Raw genomic sequence first — 20,060 nt, 5'->3', positions numbered from 1 at the left:
TTTGTTGGCTGTACTTGTTTCAGGGTGTTCATCACAGACTAGATCTCGAGTACCCCACTAATCATGAGAATGTATTGAAATAGGGGTAGATGGGTATGGGTCTGACAGTGGAATCGGGGATGCACATTTCATGCACTGTTTCTGTGAAGACTAGTATTGGTAAGAGCAGTCACAAGCAGTCATGTTCAGGTCTGCTGGAATGACCTCAGAGTGTACAATGTCAGGCTGAGTACACACAATTTTGGCCTAAGGAAAAGCATTCAGAAATCAAATTCCTGCTTAAAAATGTAAGACTATGATAAGTAATGAAATTGTTTGTTGAAAATGCTGATATGCATTGCTGTAGACAGCTGTCAGCGAAAGTCAATATCACATGAAACATAATCATATCAGTCTGTTGTTAATAGTGAGCATATGAAGTAGTTATTTTGCTGTAATATTGCTGACTAAGAACTTAACATGATTCACCAACCTCCTATGCATGCATGTTACTTTGCAGAGCGAAATGGTAACAAACCTTGTCCATTATTTCACAAATAATATGTTCATCATCACACATAATAAGGTGTTTTGTATATCTTCAGCCTTGGAACAAATAAAATAATTGATGTGTAGGACTGTATATGTAATCCAGGAAGACATTAAAGTCACATTATTCCTCTAAATATATTTAGTTACTCGAGTAGTATCAAGTGGATATTCTTGCCATTGAATGCTTGGAATTTGTGAAAAGTAAATGACGTCAAAATGGTTAAAAGTTGTGACGTCACAATGCTAATGTTGATGTCACGATTTTACTAGACCTTGCTTGACTTGAAAGCTGTGAGTCCTCACACTGTAGGCAATTTCACCGCAGTTTCTCTCAATTTATGTTGGCGAGTAATAAACAGAATACTAAACTTGCTTCCGTGAAATACCATTTTCATTAAACTCGTTAAAGGTTTAGTATCAAACTCACTTTCGCTCGTTTGATACCAAATCATTAACTCGTTTAATAAGAATGGTATTACACGGAAGGTCATTTAGTATCCTCTATTTACATTTAATCTGTTAAACTCTGGAATTCAAAGGAAATGTATGAGAGTTATCATTTTTCTTTTGTCACAGTGATAATTTGTTAAAACCATTGGGTAAACCTGTGTGTAGTTCCCAAAGCCTGTACAGTATGTGAGGCCCATTCATGACGTCTAATGCCTTGTTATGGCTGGATTATTGGGGAAAGTAGAGTAAAAAGTTAGCTCACTTAACCTTGTTTTAATCATGGTATCCTTGGAATAGTCATCTAAGGGCAGGCATTCACTGTGCAGAGTTTTATGATGCAATGATAATTAGACCAGATTGTGGACAGATTTACCCTGACCATAATCCTGAGTTATGTTCTTCTGAGTGGCTATCACCAGAATGGTGAAAATTTAGGACGAACTTATCTTATGGTATTCCTCATCCAGCTGACAGTTCATGACATAACTGAAATACTGTTCAAAATGATGTTACACCCAAGTGACATGCTAATTGTTCCAGTCAGTCTTGCCAAACTAGCGGTCATCATGAAGATGTCAGAGGAAATGATTTATGCATGTGCAAGAAGTGCCCCTCTATTATGACGAAAGCTTGTTCCAGTGCTGACATCATCATGCATCATCTCGCTTATACATCTGTACAGCTTGTATACGCTATTTAGTACATCATGTCCAATGGCCGGCCTGTAATAAAGGTCAGAGAGGAATTGACCGGCCGTAATTGCATTTTAACTTACTCTTATTTGATATCTGCATCTATCATTGTCAAGACAAATTGACAGGCCAAATGCAATCAAACTCAACTGTTATTGGCAGCTGAATCTAATACAGAGGGTGCCTTGAGGGACAGCAGGTGCCCCAGGGCTTTGCAGCTGACTGCTCATGTGTCATGTCATTGTTTATATTCTACTGTACATATTCTGGTTGTTTCATTGATTCATCAGGCTATTGAGTTGATAGTGTTGATAGTATTACTTAGTTTGGTCATTATTACCTGACAGAAGAAATGATGGGATTACTATTTAATGGCTTAGTAAAGATAGGAGTACCAGAAAGGTCCAACTGTGAAGGCACTATTAAAACAGTCACGCTTTACAGTGCTACATTAAATTTAAGACATTATTATAATGAGGAAAATACTAGTCATAACAATGACAGCAATAGTTCTGCTTGTTTCCATAGAAAATATGTTAAAATCATTAGATGTTGTCTTTTGATGCACCTTCTCAGTTGTCAGATTGGGTGCTGTACTTCATTCCAGGGTAATATTTAAAGGCAAAATTGAATGATAAAATGAATATGAACAGAACATATAATTGTGTTTGACATGACCAGAACCATTCTTGAACTAGGTACAACATATATTTGTTGTCAATGGAGTGGAGTATTTTGTATAAAGCAGTTCAAGGGAGAAATGTCCATATATTTTATCAAATGCAGTTTCTTTTGGTGCCTAGTGATGCATGTGGTTCACCCACAATATGGTAATATGTAATTAACGGAAAATTTCAGTCTTTCCTGAACCAAAATTGTCTTGATCATGACTATTCTATAAGATTATTCTTTTAAATAGGTCAAGTCTGCACTATAGAGAAATATTAATCAAGATAGTCATTCGTAACTGTTCAGCATATTGACGGAAAGTTTCAGATGTTGTATGATTTTAATCAGAGAATGTAACATGTACCTACTGGATGCAAAAAAATATCATGCATATTATTTCTTATTATTTTTTTTTAGTTGCTGGCATATGTCAACAGATGAATGAATCAATATTTATGGAACCGTAATATCCAATTTAAATATTCTGATGTTGAAAGCTGATACAGCTGATTGAAGATCTTCAACTGATAATAATATTTCATTCGGTGAAGGTCAATAGGTATATTAATTTCAATGTATGAATAAATGGTGGAAATAAAGCCAGTGTTAAAACATGGCCTGTTTGGATACCTCCTGGGTTGTGATAGGATGTTTGGAATCAGAGTTGACAGTAGGATAAAGTGGGTCAGTGGGTCAAACAACAGGTGCTCTCACTATCAACCACTCAGTGCCCTCTGTATTACAGTGATCAGTGTGATTGGTCAGCACTTGAATAAGTTATGGGAATAGTGTCTTTCATATTTAAAGGTTGTTATTTCCATGTTTGAAATATTTCCTTGCACAAGGTATCTACATTGCCTTGCCCTTTGCTTGGCAGGTGTAACTCTGCAAATTCACCAAATATTCTTTTGCTTTGGAGGTCCAAGATTGTATGCCCAGATGTACAATTACAGTATCAGTTTGAAGTCGTATCTGTTATAAATCAGTTTTCCTGGGCGATAAGTGACTTATAGCTGTGTAAAGAAGTGACATGCATCTGAGGTTTCGATCCAACCTGTAATCTCTGAATCAGTAAACACCTCAAACAGGTGATAAAGCTCAATTGACTTTGCACAAATTATCACTTCCTGAAAAATGCCACGTTGTGTTCAGTGAAGAAGAGGAGACCTTGTGGAAAGTCAATACAGAGTAATTACAATATTTATTCTGCTGATGGAGGTGTGATAGACTTGTGTGCAGTGATGATATAGTTATGTAAACACCATGTTTGTGAGAGGCAGATGGTGGGAACATGTGATGCTGTCTTCGTTACTAGGAGAGGATTTTACTAGAGATTTTATTGACCAAGTCCCTTATGTCTGTTACAACACCTTCCCACATCTGACTGTGAGGTGATGATTAAGTCCTCATTCTACGTGTGTTTGTGGTGGAAGATAGCAAATTCTGTTGCTAATCATGTAGCCATATTTGATATATGGTGGTGTAATCCTCCTTGTTGAAGGCTCTGGTAACACATCCAGATAATTAACAAGAAGGTTAAACAGCCCTCATTAGTATCGTCAACATTATTGGATTACTTGATCAGTATTTTACATCATCAAGAGGTCACTCCTTGAAATTGTAACAGTCTCTTTTTTTAGAAATATGCAAGTGTTTTGGATTTTGGGGGTATTTTGGGGGTTTTTTTAAAAAAACTGTGGAATTCAATGAACACATAAATGGGCTCTTTTGGGACTCTAATGGTGTGCATCTTAAATTTTGTTTTTGTATTTTATTGGGTTTTATTTTTAGGGACTAAAAAAGTGTGCATCTCATAGTTGCATAGATGGTTATTGAACCTGTTTAGTAGAAATTAACCACCAGAGCACACTCAGTGTTCCTACAGCAGTGGGGGACATCTGTGTCCATGGACACGATTTTGACTTGTTTTTATTTAATGCCACGCTCAGAAATTGCCCATCTACATGACAGCAGTTTGCAACTAATCAATTTCATGATTGATACGGATAGTGACCCACATCATTGGTAAAGTGAGACAATCAACTCACTAAGCTAAACTTGCTAAACCAATTTGTCACCTGATTACTCATGGGATAGTTGGCTGTCTTTGGACATCATCATGGAATCATATGATAAGCTGTATATACCATTTTAGACATGATAAACGCTTGGAAGTAATGTTGGCCTAGGTGTTTAAGTTCCTATGCTTCACAGTATGGATTTGGATCCCTTGGGAACCGTATTTCAGTTGACTTGAATCCCATTTTACTCAGATTACTTCTCTGAGCCTTGCACCACTTTTGACTTACTGCCTTTGTGTTGTAACTGGAATTCTCTTCAAAGCACCTGCAAATCTCGCTCACTCATTCACTCAATCCCTCACTGAAATCAGGCTCCTATGATTCTTGTGCCAGTCTCTAGTAGTGTGATTTAGCAAATACTGTTGCCAATCTCAATGCAGGCAAAAACAACAGTAGCTAAGTAGAATATAGTAAGCAGAGTGTTTATAGGGACATATTTTGTCACTATTGCCCCAGAAACACAGAGCCCTCAAACAACCCCGTGATGACTGTATAAAGATCATGATGTTGCTGGTAAATTGCTGAGTATTACAATCCACTGCTGCCATCACAATTTGATCATTATTCACTCATCTGCTTATGATACTGTCGCAGTTGTTCTCTAGATTCAGCTTGTAACAGAAACTTCTCATGAATATAGAGTTCTTTACTGAATGACACACTAACCAATAGAGTTTATCCCTGATTATGTACAACATTGTTGTGTCCATGATTGCTTTCTGTTTTCTGATTGGTATTTATGTTGTCCCTGTTGTCAGAGGGATGGAATAATGAATAAATATCACTTATCAGATGTATATGGGAATTATTTCATAGTCAATATAACTGTGGCAGGAGAATACATATGAACAACCCTAACACACAAAGCTTCATGTATTTTCCATTCTTATATTCTGTGTTTCTATTACTAAATGAAAACAAATGATACTATTAATAATGTATATTTCTTGATTGTACGTGATGGATGAACAGTCGATGGATAACAGTTTAAAACTCTTTAAAAATGTAGAAATAATAAATGCTAATTCATTGTACGTTTATGATTTCAAACCATGTTAAGCTGTTATCAAAATAACCAAATACTGTATCTTGGCATCAAATTTTACGGAATGAGGTACATGTAGAAGGTAATCTTTTCCTATGTATGGATTATTTCTTGATGTTATTATACTAGGAAATATAGGTTAAGTAAAGATGTCTGGTCCTTCAGGTACTAAGTTTGGATAACAAAAGTCATATAATTGAATCATATTCTTTGAAAGTCACTTGAAGCAAATCAATTCATTAAGTTTCAATTTTCAGTCAATATTTCATTTCTTGCTCAATCTCTTTACATATTCATATTGGTCAATATCAGTTCGTTTTTAAACGTCCTTTATTATTAATCTGACAGTCTTTTAGGTTTTACAGATGAAAAAGTGTGGAATTGAGTTGACCCAACCACAATGATTTGCGTAGACAAACTTGCCATAAATCACATGAGTCATAATAGACTGGTCCCAGTCATGCTGGCATCGGTGGAGATCTTGTAACAGGTTTGAAAGCCAGGATCTATATGGCTGAGTCATAGCTTGGTGATTCATGATTGGACAAAGTAGTGAAAATTCAGCCTTGAATCTGCTTGGGGACTTCGGATGGTATTCTCAAGTTAGTGACGGTTCACTGCCTCTGGAGATAGTTACAGTATGTTTTTTTTTCTTACAATCTTTTCCTTTTGTTGTATGCATTACTCATCTGAATTATTATTTTTTATTGACAAATTGATTTTGTATAGAAATGATATTCTGGTCGATTTATGTGTTTGAAATGTCAGTGTAACCTTTTGCCCAATATATGATTTAAGAAAATGAAAATGTTTTTCCATTTTTCCATTCATGCTGCATTATAAAGGTTGTGTCTTCTATCCATCAAGTTGTAATTTGTGGTATTGTCATTTTGTATGATTCAAGTATTGTGTATCAAATTTTAGGATTATGTATTTATTCATGTGTGAATCATACTTGATTTATTAATGATTTATTGAATTTAGAAATGTTGGTGCTAGATTGTTCACATCAATTGATCGTTGAAATGAATCTTTTGAACTATATACAAGACAGACGGGCAGCTTTTTATGTATATGATATGTATGTTTTGTGAAAGATAGTGAAACAACCCCTATTCTATCCTTAAACAGGTATGAACAAGTTAACACAGGTATGAACAGAAACTGCTGAACTTCCAGTCAGCATGTTCTGTGCACAATTTGCCAAGTGCACTGATGCATTTGAATAACCATGGCAACACACTCTAAAACATGAGATTGTCCAGTACACAATGCATAAGATGGGGCCCCTTCACTGGTGTCCATTTGCTCTGATGTAATGACAGTTTGATAAGGGGCTCCTGATCTTCCAAGTCTTAATTCAAATCAGCAAAACTCCCTGGCACGTGTACTTGGTTGTGGGATGATCAACAGCCTGAGTTGTTTGGCGTGTGACAGATTTGTTTATTTGTTTGTTGGCCTGATGCATTAAGGGAATTAGTCTTTAAAGAATGCACTCTGGCAGACGAACGTACCTGGTGGCTCTACTCTCTTTCTCTCTCTCTCCCTGTGATAGGATGAGATGTTAAGTGCCTGTGGTCTATGAATTAACTTCTGTCTGTGTTCCATCAGTGTGTGAAGAGCTTATTAAGATTGAGGCAAGACATTGCTCTTATTCATCAGGTAAATAATAGCCTTCATTAGTATTTGATATGTTTTCAAGTACTGGATCAGTTACAGATGTTCTTCAGCAGATCTTCTGGTAAAGTATGTGATTGTCATGTAGCTGCATGTGCTAGGTGATGATTGACCTTAACGACAGCACTTTCATATAGATAAATTGTGTCAGTAACTTGTGTATAGGTACCCTATGTCTTTATGGCAAAAAAAATTGTGATAAAAACACACTTTCATCATTGTTTTCAAGCACCAGCCGATTATCGCATGGATCAATTTGTGGGCATTCTTCCACTGAGGAGGAAGGCCTTCGTTGTGGAAGCCATGTTTGTTGAAAACCATGTTTGCTGATTCAAAGGTTACAGTGTCACATGTATGGTCACACTAAGTTCAAGAAGGGTTTATTTTAATAAAACTTGTTCCAGATACCCTTTTGTAAATTTTGAAAGATCTTGAACTAATCGTTTTTCATTTTGATGTTTTAGTGATGAATCAGTGCAATTTATGACCCAATCCAATGTGATGTCTATATTTAGAAATGTGTTCATTTTTTGGTACTCTGCAGATTGATTGCCTATTGTTTGTGTTGACTTGCCAAGTGGAATGACCTCTAGAGTTAAGTAGGTGATGGTATTAGTGATACATGCAAATTGTAATGGGACCCCATGATGACATTTCCTTGCTGTGAGTGCTTGATATGCATTGAAATCTCCAAGTGTAGGTGATGCCTCATTGAACTTTCAGACTTCTTGAGGAGGGACCAAATGGAGGGATACTGTGCCAGGGAGATACATTAAGATAGCTGTGTAGCTTTCACTACTGAATAGGGAATACCCACTGTAGCTTTCACTATTCACTTGAATAGAGGTAACATTAAACTACTGATGATATATGTTTTATGGAATTATTGAAAGAAACATGTTTAGCTAGAGTCCTACTTGTTTCTGTCAGTTTATGAGCTCAAATCCCAGATTAGTGTCATAGGTTTGTCTGTGTCATAACAAGAGCACTTTCACCAAAGTGGTACATGTCTGTGGCCTTTATTTCTTTGCTATATTGTGTATTCATTGTGTCTTTAGTCTTTCTGTCAATGAAACACCATGAAACGGCACTGACTCACTCATTTATATATTTATATATCAGTAGAAAAGACATTTGCCATGTATTTTTCTCAACATAAATTTTAAGTCTGATGCAGCCTGAGAGAGTTGCCTCACTCATTTCTTCACCCTTCCCTCTTCCTTCACTAACTCCTGTCCTTCATTCTTTTCTTCCCTCACTCATTCCAATCACTCATTCACTGTTTCACTCACTCCTCTCACTTCTTGGAGTCTCCCCATTAACATAAAAATGTATATAAATGTATTTTAATATCTGAATGTATATTTTCAAAAGACTGCATCTCAGTTCCACTCACACGACTCATCGATATGTATGTTGGGAAGTGACAGTTGTCACTCATGTTTAATGCAGTGTGTTACATTACCGTACACTGAAAGTTTGACAGATTTTGGTGACAGATATCACCGTGACTACAAATGGGAAATCAATATATTGTTTGATTAATATTTCATAGGAACTGTCTCCATCTGATACCACAGATTTCTATCTGTCATATCCATGGCTGTTTCTTAATGCTTGTAGTATTCTATGGCATGGTCTTAAGGGCTTAAACAAATCATTCCATCATATCTTTCTCGAAATATACCCATAGACACAAATAAGGGAACACATAAAGGTACAAGTGTTTCCATGTTCATTTCCAGGATTCTTCATAAGGTATGTGTTGCACTGTGGGTGAAATTCTGAAATAAATAAGGAACACTTGTTCTTTTATGTGTTCCCTTATTTGTGGGTATGAGTATCTGTATATCAATCTGGATATAACTGTCACGACTGGGCAACTTTTGGGTGCATGTTTGGAATGTTAAAGGGTCAAGTATCTTTTATTGGACATTCTTGTGGCCAGAGTGTGTGTCCATTGTTTAGTTGCCAATCCCTTGATCTGCTGGCATTAGTGTCACCCCTCCCCTACACACCTCCTTGGCTTAACATAGACTGATGAAGTCTCCATCTTCAATACTCATTTGAGGGGCTACAGGGATGAGTCAGAATAATATAATTTTCTGAAAGATAAATTTTACACCTTGAGACCTGTTTGTTTCATGGCATCCATATTTTCTTTCTTCCCAACCAGGTGTTTTTATAAATGTAATTGAACATGTGTAGCTAGATCAGTAGTATACCTGTAGTAAGGTTGCTTGTTGTATTTAAGTACAACTTGTCATTATTAACATGGCAGAAGGCTAGGCTTTTTCTGCAAGTTATCATTAGATCAGGAATGTGTAATCTGTAGACAGTGTGTTCCATTATTTTTAGGTTTAACTGTATATTTTGTCACACAGTTTAGGTAACCTGATCTACCTGATCAGAATTGTTCAGCTGTATATTTTGTCAGATAGTTTAGGTAACCTGATCAGAATTGTTCAGATAAATATAAAGTATTTCAAAAATATTATCATTTTGTTGTGATCACTTATGAACTGAAGCAGTTGAATGTACGTGTATTATCTACACGATGCTGTGATACTGTTACCAAGAGGACTTACAATATGGCTGATGCTGTAAGCAGAACTCACTCTCACTTACTTGTAGGTTTTAGAAGCATCATGATCCATATACCAGATCTAAATAAACCTGAATTTTTTTTTTAATCATGTGTAGAGGAAATATGTTTATATCTATATGCGGCAGATAGTATGATGGGGAACAAAGGTTGTTGGTCCATTCGGTCAAATATAAACCACTGCTTGTTAGGTATAAATAATCAAGGAAAATGAAAATTACAGATCCTGGTCCATGTTTGCCTCTTGTGTCGATCTGATGAAATGTTTATCTGTGTCTGAACTTCCTTGTCATACTCTGTACATATTTGGATATATCCATTTCCACACTAGTTTCCAGTGTGCTGCTGTATTGAATATTAAACTATGCCCTGTACAAGATGCTTTTATCATACTTATTTTAAAAACATATATGTGCTGAGAAAGTGAGATCCCAAATATGACATATGTTGCATATATGTTCTGAACAGCAAGTGCAAGTTTGAAAAAAATAAAATCTCATAAAAATGTATGTTCATGTAATTCATGTCTTTTAACTAAAAATTTGACAAAAATTCTTTAGCAACTGTTCAGCATGTTTTTATGTAACACTTGTTATCCTTGAATATCTATGAGCATTAAAACAGTTCACAGTGACAACTAGATGCAGTAAGTATAGATACATTGTTAAATTTTGTGATGACTGAAGATGGTTTCCTTCTCACATGCCCCACCCATTTGGGCCCTCATCAACATAATTATTCATGGGTCAGAGGTCATGTGAGATGGTAGTTATGTAACTGAAGTATGCCCACTGAAACAAGGGAGTGGCTGAAGGCCTGAGTTCACTTGCTGCTGGCCGCTGAAGTAGCTGGTCCAACCATTGCACTGCCCAACTGACCATTAGCAGTCGGCTTGACTGAGGGAGGATTACAGCTGGCTAGTCAGTAGACAGATAATCAGCAGGAAGAGAGGAGTGTGTGCTAAGCTGCAGGAGATAACGCTGGAATTGCAGCCACTGTGTGTACTTTAGGTATGGTATTTAGCTGCTCTTGCTAATCAGTTTATGTGATTGGCTCTTTTTTTCATATTTGTTTACATTAATATTCAGAATTTTTGCTGCTATTAGTGATTGACAAACTTTTCATTTGTTTTATGTATCTTATTGAAATGTGTATTAAAGTTTGTACATTTTGAATGTTGTGATTGTTTTAAGATGGCTGTAGGATGGTAGAGTGGTTAATCCATTTGCTTGTCATGACAAAGTCCTAATTTTGATTGCTCCCATTGGTATAGTATGTAAAATAGTTCACATCTGTATAGTAATATGGTTGTAATATTTTATACATGCAAAACCAGTCCTTTTCTTACTGGTATGAGACTGAAACAATTACAACACCTATAATATACTGAGAGAAGCAATTAAGGGATGGCATGAAAATTCAAGCTTTCCTTTAATTTGTCCAGTTTTCATCACATAGTATGAGAATACATTTGTGAATACAACTATATCCTTGTAAACAAAACACTTGTATAAAACTCAATGTTACTTCCGATCCTGGTGTGCTGTTATACATAAGTACAATTACTCTATGCTGTATTTGATGAATGTTGGTGATTTAGTGTATTTCCATTAGGACTTATGATGCATTTGTCTCTCTTACTTCCTTGGTGTTGATGATTCATATTGCCTTTTAATGCAGATCATGTTGAAAATCAAATGAGATATGTTCACTACTCAACTAGCATGCTACACCAGACATAGCATGAAAAATATTAGCAAAATAGAAACTAAATTCCTATTGGATCCATAAACAATGATCAATTTCTGGAACCCAAACATTCTTGACATGCCAAAAGATTCTAGACTTAATTTGAGATCATTTTTAATTCTTCTGAAGGATCTTCGAGATGGAGATAGACTTCTTAAGTTAACTAGAAGATACCATTGGATGTGTTCTCGCTCATGATATTAGATATTGACAAATGTCAAAGCATATTGAAATATTAATAGCGACATATCATTGTAAAAGTTTATTCCACTGATAGCTACATATTGTAAACGTTTATTCCATTGATAGCTACATATTGTAAAAGTTTCTTCCATTAATAGCTACATATCATTGTAAAAGTTTCTTCCATTAATAGCTACATATCACTGTAAAAGTTTATTCCATTAACAGATACATATCATTGTGAAAGTTTACTCCAGTGTGGTTGGCATTGATATGAAATGCTCTGTGAAGTGGGTTTTGCCTCTAGCACCTCTGTAATGTTATAGATTGTAAGGAGCTTTGGCCCTTAGTCTACTGCTACCCATTCTTCCTTCTTCCATCAAAACAAACCATGTGGTAAACTGAGACCCAGTCTCTAATAAAGCTGCTCAGTAGCTGATACATTGATCTACATCTTACAGCTTAAGCTGGATAACTGAATCAAACTTCTTGTTACTGGGTTTGGGGGTGGTTGGGGGTGGGGTTTATTGTTATTATTATAGGTCCTCCTATAACCTTAGTCTTCGTATAAACTCTGATCTTTCAATAACTGTAGTCTCCCTGTGAACTCTCCTCCTGTAACCCTTAACTCCCTATGTACTCAAGTTCTCTTATAACCCCAGTTTCATTATGAACTCTAGTCCTCCTGTAACCTCAGTCTCCATATAAACTCTGCTCCTCCTGTAACCCCTGTCTCCGTTAGTCTACGTTTAACCCTAGTGCCACTTTGAGAAACCCAACTACCCTTTAACCCAGTTTAAGCTGTATTCACAGAGTATGATGCTGTAGTACTTTAATCTTGCAACATGAGTCTCAGTCACTAATTTGAAGGCACCACAGGCTTCTCAGCTCAGTCTGGACACTGTGCTGAGGTTTGAATACTAACTACCTATTATTGACTGCATTAATGTGCTGTTTGACCTGTTAATTAGTAGTGTAATAACACTTTGATTGGGCAGCTCAACATGACCATGTTTGGTGACAAATCACACAGGAGTCACCGGTACTGTTCAATTTGAGCAACTAATGAATAACGAGTGCTTCGTTAATGAGTGTACTGCAACCCCATGAGTAATGTAGGTCAGAGGATTGTTCCTTCTTCATTGAACTGGAATGTTGTTGGGTCATTATAGAATACAATAATAGTAACACTCAGTGATTATACAAAGGTTGCCGCTACCAAAACCCAATCTTACTTGTCATAGGGAATGACTAATATCTATTGGCATAGTATAGGTAGTGTATAGAGTGATTCATATCAGTCTTGCAAGCACAGGTTTGGCACGTTGATTTTAGATGATGGTTGTGAAACTTGCTCTAAGTAAAGAATGCAGAGAGAGAAATATGATGAAGTCAATTCTTTATAGAGAGTTTGCTAATCATGAATGATCACCCATACATGTGAGATGTATTTGTTATTAGTTGTGACCTTACCACTATGATGATTTTAGCATTAGGACAATTTGGGGATTCTGAATGATGGGGGAATTTCTTGTGCAAATTTCTGGTCATACAACTCTTTTCTGGAAATTCACTGGAGATACACACATTGAAGGTCAAGATGAATCCATTAAATGTTTTATACTATACTAGACATTTAAATAGCGCTGATATCCAGTTCTCTGTTACACTCGCTCAAGAGCACTTTGTTTGTCCCCGATCATTGTGTGTTCATCATAATGGCACATTTTATTTTTAATCTCAACTCCCTGGGTTCATACAACTGTTGTGTATGTTGTATAATGAAGTTATCATTCCAAATGATCCTTGTGTAAACTAACAGATGCTTGAGTCCATTCACATCAACCTGACTAGATGTGGGTAGAAACATCTTTTATATTTAAGAGGATGATGGGCTATCTCAGAGTTTTAAGGTTTTGTTTTTGTATCCTGCATTGAACTTTTGAACTTCTTCTCCCTTTGAGGAGTGGAGAGTTAGTCTTGCGTGTCTGTGATTGATCATGACTATTAGCATTTAGGTGATTCAGCATTACTGTGAAAGACCAAACGAGTGACTGAGAGAGAGATGTAAGTGCGGAGATTGGCACCTGGGGTGATTCATACCCTGTAGACCATTCCTGACACTGCAAGATGGCGCTAACTATACAGCTTGCAGCAGATTAGGTACAGTGGTCTCTTGCCATCTGTTTAATTTGACGTAGTAAGAACTGATTAATGTATCTCAGTATGTTAACTTTGTACCTTTGTTTCCTTTTGCGTGAAATTTATCCTGTGAAATCAGTGAACTGCACAGTATGACTTACAACAGTATAATATTTATTCTTAAAAACTGCAAGAAGAAACATATCTATCATCATATGATACAGGCGGATGGGATAGCTTAGTGATAAAAGCATTTGCTCATCCTGTGGAAGACCCGGTTTCGATTTCCCACATGGGTCTCTTGCCTTCATATTGCTGGAATATTGCTAAGAGTGGCGTAAAACCTAACTCATTCACTCACTCATTTATTGCAGTGTTTAAGAGATGGACATATACTTAAGAGATATGTTAAAAAGACTGGATGCTAAAGCTTTCAGCCATTGGGGATATGTCTGTAGACATTCATTCATTTGTCTTTTCTGTTCATTCCCATAGGTGATTACAACTGAATAAACTAATACCTGTAATCTTTCCCTTTTGGGTATATGACTGTCAAGCACCTGTTAAATCGCCTTTTATTAGACATTTGAACAGTCCCTTAATGATTAATATGTAATAATTGTTGCTCCATTCAAGGCCATATTTGATTCCCTACAGTGATGGCTAATGATAGTAACCAAGGACAAGCTGCAGGAGAAGTATAAGACCAGTATATGCAATAAACTCTATATGTGAGTGGACATGCAAGCCCATGCCAAGGGTAATCCAACTAAAGTGTATTGATAAAGAACAGAATTTTTCTTTCTTAACATGCTGTCACATTAGAAGGAATTACAAGTGGATGAATGTTACGTTACATATTGATGGTCCTTGACCTGGCTCGCAAACTAAGCGGAAGCTTGCTGTTAGGAAATCTTCAGTCCTTGTTGAATGATGGACTTCAGACTGCAAAACGTCCACTTAAACTTCTCTAAATGGCAACCAAGCTCATTACGATCAGCTAATACATGCATGTTCATTGCTTGTTGAGATGGATCGCAACATCAGTTCTGTTGAACTACTGTTTTTCACATAAACATATTCATATTCTGTGCAAACAGCTCTTGTTGGTACGGCAGTTGACAAATATTTACTTCTGCATAGGTAAATTTGGAGTCTTATGAAAGTCATAGCGACAAAAATATGGTTTGATGTTTATTTAGAAATGTTAGACACTGTTTTGTTTGTATTTGTGTCTAATGGAATGGTTATCAAGTGGGTGTTTATTCAGCCAATACGTTGCTAATTAACCTGTGTTATCGAAGACAGTTATCTTCTTCTCTGGGTGTCTTCATATGTGTAATGTATGCGTGAGGCAGATGCACAGCTGAAGGGAGTCAGGATATTCTGTGCAGCAGCTAATCAAATATTGAGGCTACTTTGGTGTAAATGATTAAGGATAGGACCAATATTGTGTTTCAGAAAAAAAAGACTATATAGTGAAAACTAATGAAGAAATATGTTCACATGTTGCTGAAGAACAGTTTGGATTAGACTATCGCTAAGTCCATGAATATATATAATTTTGATAGTAACAAATAAATCCATTTGAAAAGAAGCTCCAGTAAGTTGAGGGATTCTTGGATTCTAGACTTGCTTCATATAGACTTTAGCAATACAGAGAAAGCTATGCTGCAGGGGAAATAATGTGATTCAAACTAGGTTTGTATGTATGAGGGGAGGCTTTAGTTTGTATGTTGTTATGTCCTATATACTTGACCAAATTCAGATGGTTATCCACAGATATTTGTAGATGATGTTTTTCTCATAACCAGTCAGTTAAAGAACATATATATTAAAATGAAGCATGATGCTGCAAAACAGACCAAAGGTTGATAGAGTGAACTTGTGTTCACTCACTAGAGAATAACCATCCTTTGTCATCAACTACTTATTGTAGTCCATGATTCCAGATCATGGTTGAATGTTTCACAACATAAGATACATGAAAGTTGTTCAAGGCCAGTTTTGTGGGACTGATATTCTCATGATGGACAGTACACTTTTTATGCTTAACTGTACAGTCTGTATTCAGGTGTCTTATTATGTGAGAAGCTACACAGGCTTGATATCATTGTGAGACTGGGGTGGATGAAGTGTCCTGAAATATGCTGTCTGCCTGATGTTATCAAGCCTTGAATGCCCAGGGTTGGTGAAATAAGACCTTTGTGATAACCTTTTGGCTTCCATGGACCCCTGTGCCTTGCATGGGTTCCACATCTGAGAGTGACCAGATAAGATACTACTTTGATAACCACTAAGAGGAGCCACATGCGGGACAGCCCTTATCTGTTAAAAGGGTTTGGGTAGCGATATGAGGTCTCTTCTCTCTTTGGTTTGACTTTCAGTATTACAGAAGGATTGTACTCTCAACATCTGATACTTTGTATCTTTGACAAGTCTTGTGTGGTGAGGAAGCATGCCCACATCTCTAGATTTTTATTCATTTTTTTTATAACAAAAGGGAAATTCATGTAGTTGGATGATTCACTGAGGATCACTGTATTATATATAGTGTATAGAATGAGCTGTATCTTTGGAAGAGATTAGACAAAAAGTCATAACTAGATATACTCATGAAATTAAGTGTTCATTTGTTGCATAAAAAGTATCACCCAAAACATTCAAGTCACCTAACCTGCACAGTTTCCTATTCATGATGGTTCAAGACTAATGATAGCTGTCCATTTATGATGATTGATAATACAGGATTTTATTCCCATTTTATGCATATGTTGGCTGAAGGTCCTTGCTTGGAAAATGAAATATAGAGACCTAAGTCAAGTAAATGTGTGCACTTTATCTGGCAGTTGAATCATAAAGTCACATTTGTGTTGACAAAATGCTTTGGCATTCAAAGTCATTACTCCAAAAGGGCTAACATATCATTAAGAATGTTTCTGAAAATAGAGAGAAACAGTAAGCAATCTTCAGAGACCACCATTATCACACTTGAATCTTTGAGATGGAACACAGCCTTCCTTAGTATTGGCTAGGATCATTTCAAAAGAAGAAATTCTTGTGTGCATCCTAGAAGCTATTTCAAGAATTTTTAATCTAGATGCCAGTTGAGTTGAAAGCGACTGCCTCCTTGCTCCCTCCCTAAGTTCTTGTTATTTCTGCTTTCTATGAATGTGAACATGAGGTGACGCAGATTGGTCACAGGAGAAACTGTGTCAGACTCTGCAGGAAGAGAAAGCCTGCCTGTTAGACTCTTTCACCAGCAGCCAGTGAGTGACAGTCCTCATTCCACTGAGAGCAGACGCCTTGGAGCAGACGTCTAGCAGCAGACGCAACACATTCAACTCAGACACCATCAGTGCAGGAGTTTCTCTTCATCCTTGAAGGAATCTTTTTATGCATTTTCTTTGGAAAATTTGTACTCAAGCAAATTGGATTTTGTTTATTCAAGGAGACAAGCTACGACTTTGGAGTTAGCAAATTCAAGGATAGTTTGAAGTTAGCTCAGTGGATGATATTGTTGCAGAGTGCTCAAGATCAATACTGTTGGATTACTTGGAGCTGCACAAGAGAGTCAAATGCTGTTTCTGTGATTCCCTAGGTGATTTTTCTGGGTGATATCTTTGGGTGATTTAACAGCACCTCTTACAAGTTGCTCCAGTCCGGGGAAGTTACTTACTTATTTTTGTGGTGAGTACATGTACTTGGTGTAGAGTTGGAGCAGATGAAATGATTTGCATGAAAAGTGATCTTTGTAATTGTTGCCATTTTTTCAACCTGGACATGTTCAAGTTAAGGCACTGTTTAGTCTCCATCACCACTTGACCTAGTTTTCATACATTACGTTTGTAAATTTGTAAACTGACTCATATCACTTACACACTCAGTCATATCTGATTTTATGCTTTTTTGCCAATACCCTAATGCATATCACTTGCATTTGTCTACTCTATTTTCTAACTGATTAACCTTCCAGTTGTTCATGTGCTTTAATCCGTAGACTGTTCTTGCTCTGTGGAATACTTCTAAATTTCAGAATCTTGTAAACACTGCTCCAAACAAGTAAAAGTATATACTCTCTAAAGAAGCTGGTATATATATTACAGTAAGGAAGTTAAGGGTTTTATCATATTTTCATATGGCACTAGTCAATTTGTCATGGCCAAGACAAATGAAATCTATATCATAATATGTAAAACTAGGGTGTTCCTTAACTTCTCTTGAGTAGTGTATGTTGTCAGTTTGTATTTGACCTTGTTCACAAGAGTGAAAACAGTCCTTATGAGCTGTAATGTGATCGTGTGTGTTCCTGATGGTGCTGTTTGTTATTCACTTAAGGGTCAATTACTGCAATGAGATTGTTTCTCATTCTTTGTGACAAGGAACTAATAATTCTTATGTGGTGTATAGAGGTTGCTGTGAATAGGTTTTTTTCAAGAAATAATAAAGAATTTGATTTGGGAACATATTTCAGAAAAGAAGGATTAATTGCAAAATTATTATCGAGATAAAGTATGTTTGAAGATATATGTGTGCGTGCGTGCATGCATGCATGAAGGTAGGTTTGTTAAGTTGGTAGAGAGATATGTGTATGTGTATGTGCATGCATGCAGGAGGGAAGCTTGGTTGATTTGGTAGGTGTGTGTCAGGGCGTGCGTGTGTGCATGCGTGAAGTTAGGTGGGTGAATTGGGTTGGGTGATGTGTGCTTGATGGTAGATGGGTGAATAGGGTAGGGTGTTGTACGAGCATGTGTGTGAGCATGTGCATGACGCTAGGTGGGAGAATTGGATAAGATGATGTGTGTGTGTGTGTGTGTGTGTGTGTGTGGTGAACATGTGTATGAAGGTAGGTGGCAGGATTGGGTAGGGTGCTGTGTGCGTGGATGGAGTTTGAGTGTGGTGGAGGGATGTACTGATGCTGCTTGTTGGTATTTGTGCATTTATAACTAGTTGTGTTCCTGGCAGTACTAAAGAAGATACTCCAGAGCTGCAACTTGCAGTCACCACTCATGGCTCTGGCTTCTGTGCCAGTAACCAAATTGACAAAAATCAATGTCTGCTTCCCTGTATCTAATTCGGCAACATCCACTACCGATGCTGCCCTTGGTGCCATTTCATCATTTTATGGACATTTCTGTTGGATGAGGTGCTAAATTTGGACTATGCTGGTTAGAAACCCTAGAATGTTTCTAATAAGCTCCCATAAATCACTTAACCTATAGTGTGTTGACTTGCTGGAAGGCAGAGTGCTTTCCTGAAAATACAGACATTTACAGAAGATGCGATTCTGTGAAGTTGGTAAGTGATGAACAAAACACATGGGTTGTTGGAACTAGAACCTATCCAAACAATCAGCAAGGGGGAGATAAGATGTGCAGTTATTTTTGTACTTAATGATGTATTAAATTAGTTTTAGTGAATCAGCGCCAGGATTATTTCATTAAGATCTATTTAGATATTTTATTGTGTCTAAAAATGGTTTATTCCTTTTCTGGGAATTCATGAGGCCAGATACTTCTTTGTACAAATGTAATATGTAGAAACAGTAACACTTTTAGTGCCATGAACAGATACATAAGTGAGGATATCAATCGAGTTTAGCAAGTTAAATGTTTTGAAGTGACCAAGACTTATCAGTAGGTATTTCAAATTTGTCTGAAGCTGTATATTGGACGCGTTCATTATTTGTAAATTAGTGGCAAACTTTTTCTGTGATCACAAGGTTTTCAAAATAATTATTTTTAGAGTAAAATGAATTAAATAGGAAGTGTCTTACATCTGAATATTTACAACATATTGATCAATGTGGTTAGTTAAAAATCTCAGAATCATATCTGTTCACATCTTATCCTACTATCAAACTTCCACCACTTCATGTCCACTACTCAATAACACCTTTCCTCCTCCAACTCATGTCAAATTAAACCGTTCCCTTTTTACCCTCTGCATGTGATACCATCCCTCATACAAGTACAAAGCTAGCATCATCTCAGTCCTAGCCACAAGACATCCTTCCTCCCCTTCTGTTCTTCTCTTTCTCTCTGCCTCCCTCTTCTTCCTCCCTCCTCTTTGTTCCCCCCTCTTTTACACCCACCCTTCTGCTCCCCCAAAAGTTTCATTCACCCGTTCCATCCTTTTTCATCCAGCCAGTGTATCAAGACCCACAAATGATGTCTATATTGTAATGGGGACATTAGTGGGATTGTGAGAAAACCCAGTGATGAGAGCCATCAGAA

General features: G+C 36.8%; 1 protein-coding gene across 7 annotated transcripts in view; it reads left to right on the top strand.

Annotated features, from left to right (window-relative positions):
- The window catches only part of LOC137295469 (brain acid soluble protein 1-like), a 72,918-nt gene that overhangs the window by 35,107 nt on the left and 17,751 nt on the right, over positions 1–20,060 (top strand). The window contains exon 1 of one of the 7 annotated variants that reach the window (XM_067826857.1): positions 5,954–6,106. The exons of 4 other annotated variants lie outside the window; for them this stretch is intronic. The gene's annotated coding sequence lies outside the window, so the exon portion shown is untranslated. Of the gene's footprint in view, positions 1–5,953; positions 6,107–10,505; positions 10,761–16,917; positions 17,515–20,060 lie in introns of those variants that run through there. 2 more of the 7 variants (XM_067826855.1, XM_067826858.1) reach the window with 2 other exon arrangements.

Source organism: Haliotis asinina, chromosome 8 (assembly GCF_037392515.1).
Source record: "Haliotis asinina isolate JCU_RB_2024 chromosome 8, JCU_Hal_asi_v2, whole genome shotgun sequence".
Lineage (NCBI taxonomy): Eukaryota > Metazoa > Mollusca > Gastropoda > Lepetellida > Haliotidae > Haliotis > Haliotis asinina.
Note: the sequence above shows the minus strand (reverse complement) of the source record. Positions and strands in the feature narration are given on the sequence as shown.